The 13,549-nt window shown below is 40.2% G+C and overlaps 1 long non-coding RNA gene across 2 annotated transcripts in view; it reads right to left on the minus strand.

The window, feature by feature from the left end:
* The window catches only part of LOC309390770, a 100,192-nt gene that overhangs the window by 13,913 nt on the left and 72,730 nt on the right, over nt 1–13,549 (minus strand). For both annotated transcript variants that reach the window (XR_014175176.1, XR_014175177.1), the window contains exon 5: nt 1,577–1,684. This is a non-coding gene — a long non-coding RNA (uncharacterized lncRNA). The remainder of the gene's footprint in view (nt 1–1,576; nt 1,685–13,549) is intronic.

Raw genomic sequence — 13,549 nt, forward strand, 5'->3', positions numbered from 1 at the left:
ATTAGCACCTGTTTGGTATAATTGGTTGATCATACACCTGACTATAATCCTGCAAAATCCCTGACTTTGTGCAAGTGTACCTATGAGAATTGATGCTGGTTTGAAGGCAAAGGGTGATCACACCAAATATTGATTTGATTTAGATTTTTCTTTTGTTTGCTCACTTTGTATTTTGAAAATTGACAAAATAAACAATCATTATTTATATGTCTGAAAGCATTCTTTGTTTACAGCATTTTTTCATGCCTGCCTACAACATTTGCACAGTACTGTATAAATAAGAACAGGACTACCCTGTCAGTGTCTTCTGATTTATGATACTGCCTAAAAGCTTCTTAGAAGGAAACAGCATGTGAACGGTCTGTTTCAGGTCATTTCCCTCCTCTGAGCTTCAATCCTATATCTGCTTTGCCTGGATAAAAGCCAGAAGATTTACTTCTGAGGAGACAGATGCAGGATTGGATCATCACTAGAGTTTCCAATCAGATGGAAACAATCCACCACACTTTTGGATATTTAAACCACAGTGGGCAACTTACAACATCAAGTCTGTACAGATATTTTCAATCCAGTTTTGTTACTTCTAGACCTTAAAAGCTAGATAGCATAGTTTCTTGCCATTTTTAATTGGACAACACAACTGGACTTTGGTAACCTTTTCAAGTGTTGGTTTCATTGCACAATTTTGCGTAAAGAAATAGTGGTCATTTTTTTAAGGAGTAAAATTTTAAAAGCCTCATTATACCAAACCTCGTGAGGTATTTACACCCAAATCTTATGAGATTTCAGCATTATTGCTTCTAATTCTAAAGTATTTGGCAATCTCGCACTGTGAGCATTTGCTCCCACTCTGCCTTGGCTGCTAATTCCCATAAAACTTTGGGTCTCCTTATATAGCATCATATATAACCCGTGCATTTAATTAACAAATACATACTTTAACCCATGAACACACAATGGGAAGTCACACTTGGCTTGTGTGAAACAGTCCTTACATTCTTATATACACTATTAATAGGTTTTTCCTGCAGAGAATCAATATTCATATTGAAAGTGTTTTCTATGCCAAGTAGTCCTTGGGACTTCAAGACAGCCATTCAGTAATATGTTAGGCCATAAAGACAGTCTCTTTGCCACGATGTGTTCCTATGCTTAAAGAGGGGCATTGCTAAAGCAGATTTATTAGTAAGCAGGAACAATCCTTGTTCCTCATAAGGGGCGTGTGGGCCAATTTGCCCAGATCCAAAGGATGCTATTCATACTTTTTCCCAACAAAGCCTCATTGAGAGCCTCATGTTTGCTCAATGGTCCCATTGAGAGCCTGGCTTGTTTTTCACAACAGACTTTCAAGAGGGGACAAATAGATTGCTAATGAGGGGGGCCAGGCAGACACACACAATTGGATAAAGGGAAAAGTGGGGACTGTTTTTACTGTAAAATGGGAGTCTTGAGAAGTTGCCAGTATTAGAGATTTCTTAATAAAGGAAAGTAATGTCCTTAAATGAGTGCCAGTTTTGGAAGCAGACATGGATAGGGGCCTAAAACAACTTTACAAAGAAGCATGTCTTATTCTTACCAAATTCCATGGGATGCTTTCTGGCCTTATCACTATTTTCTCCCAGTTGTCTTTCAATGAGTTAAGTGGGGAACATGATAGCTTTTTATCAGTTTTGTTCTTCATCCTCTGCAAAACAAACAGACAAACAAACAAATAGAATAAGGGTTAAATGAGTCTTGTAAAGAATCAGTCCTAAAATTTCCATTGAAATGACATGTTAGTTTGACACTAATAAATCTAGCTTACATCAGGATGCCTTAGGAACAGATCAGTATGGGTTATCTGGTGGTCTTGGGTGTGAAAAGAATTCACTTCTTGAAAAAATAAAATATTGCAAATCCCAGATCAAGACCCCTGAAGTGTAGGTATACAGTGCATGCTGAACCATGCAAGCCCAGATGATGGGCCACAGAGATTCTAACTGCATTGATTCACATACTGTATACTTTTATGCTTCAGTTCTTGTATTCTTTTTAACAAAGTCACTTCTGTAAAATGAAAGTGGAAATGGCCTCATGGGAGAAACTCCAGAAACCTGAGTTGAACATTGCCACATGGAGCCCATTTAACCTAATTGCTAAAAACAGTCAGTTTAACATTTTGAGAGAGAAAACACATGAAAAATTCACAATATGCCTAGAATAGTTTTTAAATGTAACAAAAAGCTCATAACTTGTCTATCAAGCATTCTTGCCCCAAGCTACTTAGAATAGAATAGAACAGAACAGAATACACAGCAGAGTTGGAAGGGACCTTGGAGGTCTTCTAGTCCAATCCCCTGCCTAGACAGAAAACCCTATAACGTTTCAGACAAATGGCTATCCAACATCTTTGCATTCACAACTTCTGAAGGCAAGTTGTTCCACTGATTAATTGTTCTAACTGTCAGGAAATTTCTCCTCAGTTGTAAGTTGCTTCTCTCCTTGATTAGTTTCCACCCATAGCTTTTTGTTCTACCCTCAGGTGCCTTGGAGAATAGTTTGACTCCCTCTTCTTTGTGGCAACCCCTAAGATATTGGAACACTGCTATCATGTCTCCCCTCGTCCTTCTTTCTATTAAACTAGGCAGACCCAGTTCCTGCAACTGTTCTTCATATGTTTTAGTCTCCAGTCCCCTAATCATCTTTGTTGCTCTTCTCTGCACTCTTTCTAGAGTCTCCACATTTTGTTTACATTGTGGCGACCAAAACTGAATGAAGTATTCCAAGTGTAGCCTTACCAAGGCATTATAAAGTGGTATTAATACTTCACGTGATCTTGATTCTATCCCTCTGTTTATGTGGCCTAGAACTGTGTTGGCTTTTTTGGCAGCTGCTGCACATTGCTGGCTCATATTTAAATGGTTGTCCACTAGGACTCCAAGATCCCTCTCACAGTTACTACTATTGAGCACGGTACCACCTATACTGTACCTATGTATTTCGTTTTTGCTGCCTAAATGTAGAACCTTATTTTTTTCACCATTGAATTTCATTTTGTTAGTCCCCAATGTTCAAGTTTGTCAAGATCCTTCTATATGATACAGATATATGATACAGTCCTCCCACTCTGTATTATTACATACTTATCCCTCCTCCATTAAAAGTCAAGTGCCTTGTCAAAAGATTGCCCACTTGTTTTATAGTGACTCAAAATAAATCTTCCCACTACAACCCAGTGGACCCTATGTATGTAGTTATAGGATAGTTCTTAAAGCCTCAACAAGTCATAACTTAAATACAGAAATAAATATGAATGCAGACTGATACCTGATCCTGTGCATGCAAATTTAGTTTTAATCCCAAATGTAGGCAAAGGGGTTAATCTATAGCAGGGGTGTCAAACTCAGGTCGTTGCGGCGGCATCACATGACTTTTTCACCCTTTGCTAAAACAGGGGTGGGCATGGCCAGTGTGTGACGCATTTGGCCCGTGGGTCGAGAGTTTGATAGCCCTGATCTATAGGAAGAGTTTTAAGAAAGATGGAGCATTCTTACAAGGCATTATAAAACCCTGCACTAGGAAAGGTTACTTTAGATAACCTAAAAGGGATTTCAGATCCTTGCAATTGAGCTCCACTCCCAGTGACATCATGAACATGGTTATGTTGATTTCTTGGCAACAGTAGAAAAGTAACTTGTCACTGCTTCCTCTCCATCATTTTTCTTTTACTTCCTGTACTATAGCTAATTTACAGTCCTAAAATTCCTTGGAGGTCCCCCATCCAAGTACTAAACCTGAATCTGCTCAGCTTCCAAACACAGACAGGTGCTGCCACCTGCTGAGACTATCATAAGCAACGGATCTTGGAAATGAGAAACTCAATTTAAACCCTAATGTAGAGCTCATCATTTTAGAAGCTACTGGCCACACTTAGGTTTGCATTCTAAAGGCTTGTTCCCAAAGTAGGTAGGATAAGGAAAAACAATTTTGTGGGATCACAAAAACTGCTTTTAAGAAATAAAGACATTCATCCAGAGTTGAAGAAGCCTCTTGGATGAGAAGCAAAATGTCTTCAAAGAAGAACTAGAAAGTCCAGTTACCTCTTGAAAAAGCACCTTTAAGACATTCATCCATACTGTATAGTTTCCTTGGCCATGGGGAAGAAGTGGTTTGCCACTGCATTTTTTTCTGGACTTTTAACTTCTCAGCCCAATCTATATAATCCTGGTAATTTCTGATTTTAGTACCATTAATTTCTGGTGGTTTCCCTTCTAAGTACAGGCAGTCATTGACTTACCACCACAATTGAGCCCAAAATTTATGTTGCTAAATGAAAAATGTGTTAAGTGAGTTTTGCTCCATTTTACCACTTTTCTTGTCACAGTTATTAAGTGAATCACTGCAGTTGTTTAAATTAGTAACATGGTTGCTAAGTGAACCTGGCTTCACCATTGACTTTGCTGATCCGAAGGTTGCAAAAAGGGATCACATGACCCCAGGACACTACAATGGTCATAAGTATGAAACAGTTGCCAAGCACCTGAATTTTGATCACATTGGGATGCTGTAAATGTTGCAAATGTGAAAAGTGGTCGTGTCACTTTTTTCAGAGCCATTGTTACTTCGAATAGTCTTTAAATGAACTGTTGTAAGTCGAGAACCTGTACTATCCTTTTTTATCATTTTTAAAAGTCAACCATGGCTGTGCCACAAGATGGACTGCACAGCAATGGTGAATGAATGGCAATGTTCATGCCATGATTTGTGGGCTACTTACTGTCCCTACATGCATCTTTGACAAAACAGGAAGGAAATATGAAAGCCTAGAAGTAGGGCCTTCACACAATCCAAAGAGAGAAAACAGCATTGTGCAATGAGGGAGAAGAGGTTTAACTCTTCCATTCCTTCCTAGTCTTGAAGATTATTATTATTACTCTTTGAGCCTTGTGGGTGTAAAGAGAAGTCCTGCGACTCACAATTCACCAAAAGACGAAGTTGCGAGGAGGAAAAGCATTTGCTGCTTGCTGTGGAAAGAGATTTTTTAGGGTTGGGGATAGATTTATTTAGGTTAAATCCCAGGGTAGATACTGTACATACTGGAATTAAAGTGCACAAAGATGTACAATAAACAGGAGTTTTATTTTAAGTATATGCTAGACTGAAATTGTAAGGGAAATGTGCTGCCACTGTAGATTAGGATCCTTATACCCTTTAAAGAGTTCTACTTTTTCATGAGGGGATATTGTAGATGGAAGGACTAGAGGTGGGCAGATTTTTGAAATGATGTAAGATTAATGTTTGAACAACAACATCAAGCACCATTTCTTTGCCACAATGGCAGAGGAATAGATAGAAATGCTGGAACAAGAATGGTTGATTTAGTGATTGGGATAGCGAAGAGCTATGATTTCCCTACAACAGAAGCACTTGTTGGGACAATGTTGTCTAGGCCTATTAATGACAGCTGTACAATCCCACATCTGAAAACAACAGGGTCTTTCTATTTTCCTGCCCTCCCCTTAAACTTGTTTTTGTATGAAAGGAAGCATGGATCTGGAAACCTCAACACGGTGCTTGAATGCAAGAAGTTTATTTGCTTGACTATTGTTCAGTGCTGCCTTCCTCATGTTGCTGCCCTTTGCACTTGCGGTGGGGGGAGCAAATTGTGCACAAACTTTTCTGAAGCCATGCTTCAATAAAATTGGGCAAGTTGTTTCCGTCACAGTTGGTAAAAATGTACTCTATTCATTATCAGTCCTTTTTTAATGGAACCTGAGAAGCAGGATGCTGTACATGACACAGATTACACAAAGCTAATAAAAATGACCCACTTAAGATTGTCAGAAGCCCAGTCAATGTGCTAGTCATATACAAGAATATAATACATGCACATCTCTATTGTTTCACATTCAGCACAAAGACACGCTTGAAGATTCATGAAAACCTTGCATCTGCTAAAAAAAAGAAGCAGCAGCAAACTGTGCTGATAGGAATAGTATTTTCTTTGCTCTTGAAACGGCAGTTTCCTAGCACTTCCATAATTGCTGCTGGTGATATCAGCACAAGGAATCCTTCTTTTACTGAGCAGATTCAACACCCTTCTTTGATCAGCTTACAAACCCAAATGCAACAGTGGAAGGGCTTGCAGAGAAAAGGCTGGGACTAGTCAGCCTTGCCCATCCAAAATCTCTCATTTTCTGCCATTAATAACAGGTGGAACATAGCAGGAAAATAGCCCGCTCAAACCCAATTGCATGTTCAACCACAATGGGAAACAATCATTGTGTAGGAGAGGCAGCCTGATCAGATGTAAAACAAGACAAATAATTGCTTTATTTTAAGCCAGTTTTCTCACAGATCATTTACTTTGCATATTGGCAATCCCAGTGTTAATATTGATCTTGCATCAATAATTTAAATAATTATATAATTTTGTGTTTTGGGAAAAAGGTGTCTTTACAAGCAGTCTTCAACTTGCTACCAAAATTGAGCCCAAAATTTCTGTTGCTAAGCAAGACAGTTAAGTGAGTTTTACTCCATTTTATGACTTTTTGCCACAGCTTTTAAGTGAATCATAGCAATTGTTAAGTTAGACATGGGGAAAGTGGTCATAAATAACTTTTTTCAGTGCCATTGTAATGTCAAAAGTCACTAAATGAATGTTATAAGTGGAGGATTACCTATATTGTATAAACTTCCTCATAGCTGTTGTGGTAAACTTTACTGTACTGACACCTGGCTTTATCTTCGATTCCTGAGAGATATTATGTGTGCAGTATGTTAATACTGCACACATAATACCTCTCAGGAATGAAGATAAAGCCAGGTGTCAGTACAGTAAAGGGTGGGGGGGTACAGTAAAGGGTGGGGGGGATGTCTTCTGTTAAGAGTCCATCAGTTAATCAGCACTTTCAAGTTTCTCCTCCTCTCAACAGTGAATAAAATGTATTTTATTCCACAGCTCAGACAGCAAAGATCATTCTGGTCAGCTGTCACATCAGCATTGCAAGAACTGAGTTATGCTTAGAATAACTACCATAGGAAGAAAAAGCTCTCCTACACAGAAGTCAGAATTGCACTCTGGTAACTTAGTGGGAAGGTTGCCCTACTATAAACTGCCTCTCTCAAAAGTGAAATGGCCTCTTTTGCATCTAATCTGATTAGCCACAATATAGCTAATGTGTCAGGTCAAGAGAGAGTATTTCAAGCCTAGAGGTAATTGCCTAACTATTTTCAGAAAGAAATGCACACTAGCTGCCCTTTATACTTTTAAAAAAGAATAGTTGCTTGCTGCTTTGAGTTTGGTGATAATTGCAAGATCTTACTCCAGTGCAAATGAAGGTTTTCACAGAGTAGGTTGAAAAGTTTCCCATTGTGCTGTCATCTGCCATCATCTTTTCTGAACTTTCTTCTTGATTGAGATTTCATCTGTAAATTTCTACAGGTAACTCTTAACTAGGGAACTTTCGGTGAGCCCGAATGAAATAAAAGGCATTTTATTTACTGCTGCTTTGAATGACATTGAAGGGAGGAGAGAGAAAGAAACTAAAGAAAAGACAACTTGCGTTTTTAAGCATAAAGGCGCAGTGAAGACGTAGTAAAGAAGGCGCGAAAGGGGATATAAAGCCGGAATATGCGGGCCTGCTCCGGAAAATCTTCGCATTAGCTGCCGACAAGACTCGGGGACAGAAGCGCACTCATTGCGGCCTAGCGCCGGATTATCCGGCCGCCAACAGGGCTGGCAGAGCGTCGTGGCGCTTAATGAAAGCCGGGAAGCTAATTACGCGTCTTTTCTCGCTGGCGGACTTCGTCGGAGAGGAGCGGGATGAAAGCAGGGGAGGCTGCGCCGTGCAGCCACGGCGCTCTGTCATCCCCGTTGCGGCATCTTTCTCCTCCTCCTCCTCTTTCCTCCGGGCCCTTCTGCTTCTTTTGGAGAGCTCGGCCCCCTTCATTTGCTCCGTTGCCTGCTAGAAAAGCAGGCGAATGTAATTAACGAAAGTTAAGACAACATCTCTGTAATTAGCAAGCCAACTCTGAGCACAAGAAATGGAAATTAGTCACAGGATGCTAAATTAGCCACTGCATACATTATTTGGCGATGGGTACCCTCGGGGCCTTCCGCTCGCAGGCTTTGGTGCGAAGCCCCCCTGCATCTCAATAAAGCTGCCTTCCCTGGGTGATTAGGAGCAGCCGAAGGGCTCGCCGAGCGCGCGGCACGCGGCAGAATTTGGAATCCGTTCAAGGGGGGGGGGGCAGAACCCCAGTCTGCAATTTTTTTCAAAAATATTTTGAAGATAATGATTTCTTTTCCTGCTTTTCAAGGTGTTTCAAGATCTCCGCTTTGGTTTCCCCCCATTAATTAGAGCAGAAGTTGAAGAACTTATTTGCCTGACCCCAATTTTTGCACTATTTTCCTGTCTCTGTGCAAGAGAGAAAATGAGGAGGGGGTGCCAGTTGAAGCAAGGCAGGAAATTGGACTGGAGCAACACATAACATAACATTTGCATCAAAATAATACGACGGGCAGGAGAAAAATCACAATCACATCACTCGGAAGGAAGGAACTGAATACAAATTAAAGAGGGGAATGTAAATTTTGTGCCATTAAGCTTCAATGGCCATTGGAAATGGTGCAAAAGCACAAAGGGTTCTTTTTTTATATATGAGCATCATCCACTTTGATTATTCATACTTGTGTTTCTGCTTGAATTAAAGCAGGAGTGCTAGGGCCTGTTAAAGCAAAAATATTTGAATTGGTAGTGAACTTTCACCTTTGCTTGCATCCATTTACTTTTCAAATGAATACCAGATAAGTTAGTGCATTTTCTAATCGGCCTGTTTTTCCAGTGAGTGCTGCCATTACATACCAATTTCTTTGAGAAGTGCCTCCTAAGAAACATTAAACACTTACAAATAAGGATGTGTCCATCACTTTCAGCTGGTCTGCAAAAGCAGCTTGACTAGTGTTCCAAGACTCAGCTAGGGAGCTGCAGTTAGTTGCCCCTTTGATTGCCTTGCTTCAGACTTATTACATCTGCTTTTTGCAAATGAGGCATGCATAGATAAAAGCGGCTGCCCTCAGTTGTTACTATGGTCTTCTTTTGTCAGGTATTACAAAAGCTGAGCCCATCAACATTATGTAGGTGAAGTTATTCCTGCTTTACAGATAGTCTGCTTTCCTTCTTTGAAGAACATATATTAGTTAATATTGCACAAGAGCTGGATTCAGACAATAAAGGAATCCAAAACCATAATGTGCTTTATGTTTCAGTATGTTTACTGGAAAACTGCATACAATACTCTACAATTCTCCCCAGTTGCTCTCTATGCTAAGAAAAGCTTCCATAGCTAAATTTCACTCCCCCAAATCGCTCTTAAAAATGCAGGGACTGAATAGTATTGAAGAGCTGCTTAACAGAGGTTGAAGATTTCTCTGCATCTCTGATTTATCCATGGATCTCTAATAAATTTTAGCTGAGCTTTTTCACACACACAAAAGCTGAGCCTTTGTAGATTGAGGGACATGCTGAGGTCAATGATGGAATGTTTTGAAGTTTTGAATCAGTCACTTTTTGGATACTGGCCCTATTGATTTGTGAGCATCAATTGCTTGGGAAAGGAACTGACGAGTGTGATGGTTTAAATCACCTTGGAAAAAGATACACCATCATACTATGTCTGTAGCAGAGCTAAGCATTGTTGAAAATGCCACTTTAGGTGACTTTAAACAAGTACATGGTTATCAGGAATATATGTGTGAGGAGAGAATGTGATGAGATGTAGCTTCGTTAAGCTCCTATTTAAACTAAACACCTTACTAATTAAGGTTCATGTGGATGGCAGGAGCTTTAAGGGAGGCTATGTTAGATCTATAGATCAGAAATTATGATAAATATTCCTGTTGATTTCAAATAGAAACAGACCTACTGAGAAAATGAGATAGCTTCATGATTTCATTTCCAAAGGACATTTCCCTGTATGTTATAGGAACAATGAAGTATAGTCAACAATTTGGATTATTGAACAACAATTTCCATGGAACTGAAATTTGATACCAATGCTCCTTAAGAAAGGGACAGGCAAATGTTTTTAATTTAAAAATTCTTAGATTATTTCAGTGAAAGAAATAAGAGGGAGGTGGTGAGATGTTGCAAAGCAATGGTCTGGCAATTTATTTCTTTAATCGTTGACTCACAAATTGCTTTCAACTTTTCAGGAAATGAATGTTGGTGTAGTAGATAATATTGTTAGTTTCCTATGACTGGACTCCTGTTTATGACTACTAAAAACTACCTAGACCAGTGATGGTTAATCTTTTCGGCACTGAGTGCCAAAACTGGAACAAGTGTGTATGTGTGTGCATGTGCATGCACGTGTGCTGGAGTGCCAGAACTCGGAAGAGAGCAACTGGCCAGTGCGCATGTACACGGCTGCCAGCTGCTCTTCCGGGTTCCGCCATGCAAATGCCAGCTGGTACATTTCAAGAGATGCTTCATATACAGTTGAAATATTTATCTGTGATTATGCCAAAAAACATCTTGATTATACCTTAAATATTTGGGAAATACTGCTTGTTTTATATAGGATGTATTCTGATATCTGATATTTTATCATTAAAAATATTTGCTGTTATCAAAGGTTTCAGAATCAGGTTCCATTGTTAATTTCTCCTCCTCTTTTTGTCCTCCTCCTCCTCCTCCTCCTCCACCTCCTCCTCCTCCTCCTCCTCCTCCTCCTCCTCCTCCTCCTCCTCACTTTTTATTAAGTGGAATCCATTCTATGACTGCCTTGGTTCACCCACTGTCAACTCTTCTTGCTATGTGACCACTGGTCCCTGACTAGCTCCATGATGGCGAACCTATGGCACGCGTGTCACAGGTGGCACTTGGAGCCATTTGTTAGATCAACCCTCGCGTGCCCTGACTTCAGCCTTCTTTTAAGGCTGTTTTTTTAACCTCCCGCAGCTTCCCTGAAGCCTCCAGAGGGTGAAAAACGGCCTTACAGGCAAACCGGAAGTCACTTCTGTGTTGCCTGTAAGGCCATTTTTCGCCTTCTGGAGGCTTAAGGGGAGCCTCCTGAAGCCTCTGGGTGGCCTCTAGGGGGGGAGGCTGCTTTTGCCCTCCCCAGGCTCCTAGAAAGTGTCTGGAGCCTGGGGAGGGCAAAAAACGGGTCCATCGTGTACCAAAAGCGGGGGAGCGCGGGCATGCACATGGGTGGGTGTGTCACACATATAGCATTATGGGTGCGGGCACACCCGCTCATGACCATGCTACGCTCCCCCTGCTTTTGGTATGTGATGGGAAAAAGGTTAGTCATCACTGGACTAGCTCATTTCAATTCTCTTACCCCCTTGATGACATCATATACTTTTGTTTGTCTCTAATCTGTGTGCAGGTCTTTCTATCTTCTCTTGTAGTGCGGAACATGTATCTTTCCATGGCTCTTTGTGCCACTCATAACTTTTGAATCAATTGTGAGGCTAATGTTCATGTTTTACCGGCCTTAGTTAGAGCAGGTAGCACACACTGATCGAAAACATTTCTCTTCAGGCATAGGGGGAGGTTGTTTTTGAACATTATGCCTAGCTTGCCAAATGCCTGCCAACCGCATTTAATACTTCAATTTCCTTTATTAAATCCCCTTTCACTGAGATATGTTGGCCAAGGTACATGAAGTGGTCACCTATGTCTAATTCTTCTCCAGTTATACAAAATTTCTTTCTTTGGTGAATTTATTAAATATAACCTAGCTCTTTTTAAGGTTTATTTTTAAGCCAAATGGTTATTCTGCTTTGTGCAGCTCGTGCATGTGTCTTTGCAGCTCTTCGGGGTCTTCTGAGAAGAGAAAAACATCATCTGCAATTCTGCAAGTGGATTAAATAGGTGCCATTGATTTTTTTTTTTTTTTTTGTAAAATTTTTTTATTGGTTTTACAGAAAATTTCAGGGAAAGGGATGGTGGATGAAGTTACAAATTTTGACAGCTACATTATGCAGGAAATGGCACTCCCCACAATTCTCACAACTTTCACTTATTAATACATTAAGTATTCACTACTTAGCAGTATTTTGACAGCATATTTTTATCTTATATCTTCAATCTATTTTATATCAAATAGAAAAAAAAATTCTCTATATTAGCAATTGCATTATTTTTCTAATTCACTTTTGTGATCTAAGTTTTCTCGGTGTTGCCTCTTCTCCCCCCTCCAGCAAGGCTCCAGCACCTCCCGTGTCTTATGTATCCCATGTGGTGTCATCGGTTTTATCTAGGAGCACTTTGTTTTTTTCCATGAAGACCTCCGCCTCCATGGTTATGTTAATTCTAACTCTAGTGTCCTCCCAGAATATCAACATACCTTCTGGGAGAAGCCATCTGAACCAAATCCCTTTCTGGTATAATTTCTTCGCTAACAACAAATATTTTTTTTCTTTTATCTCTAACTTTCTTTGGGATTTGTTTCAGGATGGCTATCTCTCTATCCTTGTATTTTAACACTTGCCCCCTTTGTGCACTCAGAATCTCATCTCTTGTAGTCTTTCTAAGGAATTTAATGTGAACCTCCCTTGGAACATTGTGTGTTCTAGCGTAGGCGGAATTGACTCTATAGACCAGATCAATATCCCATCCCAGCTGTTGTCTGTCTTTTTTAATATATTCAGCCAATAACTTTGTCATAATTTCCCTCAAATCTTCATCATCAGCCTCAATTACATTTTGAAATCTAAGGAAAAAAGACACTCTTTCAAACTCCATTTTTATCTGATGGTTCTCAAGTTCTTGATTTCCTCTCTGGACTCCCCTCACCTCCCCCCTCATCTCGGCCGTCCCCTCCTCCAAAACTTCCAATCTTTGCGCATTTTGAGCCATTCGGTTTTGATTTTCTCTGAGCTGTTCGTTCATTTCTTTTAGTTGGTTCTTCAATTCCTCCTGCCCCTTTAAGATCTTTTGTAGCATCTGTTGAGTTAGATCCTCCTCCGGGGGCTTGGGTTGTAACAGAGATGTTAGTGTCTGTTGCCCGCTGGGACTGGATGTTGAAGATGTAGGGGCAGAACCCGCATAGCCTGGTTTCCCAGGTGGTGGTCTTTTCGGTGCCATTTTAATAAAGAAAGCTCAGAGATATCTGTGTCCATACAATAAAAAGGGAGCTGTAAAGGTGGGTAGCCAAGAGAGATCGCGAGGCAGGCAGTCCAGACAAATAGAGACCTTTTCTATAGCTCAAATCCAAATAATAAAATCCATTGTTCCAAGTCCAGGGTATTGTATATCAAGAAATATATCTGAGTGTCACGGAGACAAAGACAAAATGCCAGCAATTTCTGTGTGTGGAGTCAAATTTCAAAGCACAAAAAGACAACGGAAGTGTGCCATCTTGCCTTGCCAGCACCGGGATCAGAAGGCAACAAACCAAAAGTTTTTAAAGTTTTCACAAAAGTCAAATCATCACCTCATTTTCACAATTGCAGTAAAGTATTCATCTACTGTTTGCTATGAGTGTGATTTCATTCCACAGTTCTCTCCACACCTCCTCCGGGGGCAGAGAGCAATTTAAAGCCGCTTTTCCAAGGGGG

The sequence above is a fragment of the Natrix helvetica genome, assembly GCF_964273705.1.
Source record: "Natrix helvetica genome assembly, chromosome: 4".
Taxonomy (NCBI): domain Eukaryota; kingdom Metazoa; phylum Chordata; class Lepidosauria; order Squamata; family Natricidae; genus Natrix; species Natrix helvetica.